Source organism: Erithacus rubecula (genome assembly GCF_903797595.1).
Source record: "Erithacus rubecula genome assembly, chromosome: 3".
Taxonomy (NCBI): Eukaryota; Metazoa; Chordata; class Aves; order Passeriformes; family Muscicapidae; genus Erithacus; species Erithacus rubecula.
The window spans coordinates 142,891,320-142,893,308 of NC_136689.1; the positions used below are offsets into that span (position 1 = coordinate 142,891,320).

At 35.8% G+C, this 1,989-nt stretch overlaps 1 long non-coding RNA gene across 1 annotated transcript; it reads right to left on the reverse strand.

Annotated features, from left to right (window-relative positions):
• Nucleotides 1–1,152: 1,152 nt before the first annotated feature.
• Nucleotides 1,153–1,506, reverse strand: LOC306800076. The gene is made up of 2 exons (XR_013773750.1): nucleotides 1,442–1,506; nucleotides 1,153–1,261 (listed from the first exon to the last, which is right to left on the reverse strand). It is a non-coding gene; the product is annotated as an uncharacterized lncRNA (long non-coding RNA).
• Between the last annotated feature and the right edge of the window lie 483 nt (nucleotides 1,507–1,989).

The following is a 1,989-nucleotide window of genomic DNA, read 5'->3' on the forward strand; positions in this document are numbered from 1 at the left end:
TTAACCCCATGATGTTTATCTGGATTTTATTTTCCCTGTGGATCCCAAGTTTGCTGTACAAACCTCAAAGATACAAACATAGCAGCTTGGCCACAATCAAGATGCAGGTTCCTATCTAGTTCACATCAGGGATGTGTCCAAGCACAAGATTTTCCAAATTTCTCTCTTTGCATTTAAGAATGAAGTTTTTAGACTTAGATGAAGCTGCTTATTCTGTGGGGTTTTTTTCCACATCTCTCAAATAAGTGTTTAAGGAAAAATGATTTTTAAGAGTGATCAGTGTCTCTGGTGAGCAGCTAAGCCTGATACTCTGAATGTGACTTGTACCAGATGAATTCAGGGCACTTGAAAGGTGCTTTAGACAATCTCTCCTTCTATAAATAGAAAGAAATATTCCTTTTGGAATAGCAAAAAATCGAAATCTTATTTAGCTTAGGAAATTATGATTCATGAAGGAGAAGTCATGCTGAGATCATCAGAACTGAGTGGCTAAAATATGAAGTAATAAACTGATCATTTGGTCAGGGGTAAAATTAGGGAAGGAAAATTACTGATGGTGTCCCCACCCACGTGGATTTTCTGATATCTGCTAATGTTTTCATCCTTTTCATCAGTGGGAAGTCTTGTCCTCTCCTCTGCCACCTGTTTTCATGGAAATTATCGAAGTGTGATGCAACTGGAGCCATGAATTCACAAACTTTTGCTGAGGCTGGGCAACAGATTCAAAAATCACTTGGTGAATGAGGGTATATGGAAATACTGATGCTAGGAAAACACAGATTTTGATCACCCAGCAGTGGGTTCCACAGGGGACTGTTCCAAGGGCACAGCTGAGTTTGCATGCATCTGTCCAAATATTGACCTTCTCCCTTTTCTGTAGAATGTATTGAGGGAAAAGAATATGTGATTTATTGTTTCTTGTAATTAAACACTGATCACTTTTGCTATTGAAATGTTCTATGTGGACAGCGTTAATAAAATATCCAAAATAAAATATTCCTAAAAATATTTTTTTTAATGCAGTTTATCAAACTCATGTTTTCATGGAAAATCTTTTGCCTCTGATATTGTGATTCTGACTGTATGTCAAAGACAAAACTACACATTTTTTAGAGAGCAGAGTACCAGTAATCAGGAGTTGTCATGCAGATCTACTGGGAGAATTTTTCCTTTATTGTCTTTTCCCTAACAAGCTGGTGCCTAGTTCATGTCAGTGGGACTCATTTGATGTGATATAATGAGAGATGCAGTTGTGCCAGTCCTGTGGAAAGTAAAAAACAGGTCAGAAAAGTTTACCAAGGATCTTGCTAATGAGTTCAGAGCCCAAGATATACCAAAAAAAGTCTCTTCTCAAATGTCACTATTAGACAAGCAGCTTTATTCCTCTGACAATTTTACCATCTCCTACTCAACATCCACTTAATTTAAAAAAGAGTGATACCTAGATCAGTGTAGTCTCCTGTGAGTTCACACAGATTAGTTGGAAGAGCAATACCTTTTCCCTACAGCAAAAGAAAGTGAAGGTTAGTTCTGAGTAAAGACTAGAACTCCAGGTAGGGTGAATTTTTTTTGATATTTTGTTGCCTTAAAATTTGTGATCATGTAAGAGACTGGGAGCTCACAGTATTTTATAGTTCTCCTACTGGGCTTACAGCAGTACTTGTTTACACTTTGGTGGCATCTTTAGATTTCCTGTGTACTATTGCTAAAATCATGTGTCCAAAGACAACTGAGAAAATCCAATCCCCCAAACCTCATTCAATTTTATTATTCCTAAAGGATTTTGGACTATATGCGTATACATAAGTATTCAACTTTCCTATTTTGACCTTTCAACTTACATTTAAATCAAACTTTAATTTCCACATCTTTTGTGAAAGGGAAAAAAGTGGTGACAGATATACGGTAATTTAGAATCAGGGGACAAATTATCAGATTTTATAAATAAATTCAAAATAACAATTTTATACTTTTTATGTATTTTAAAAA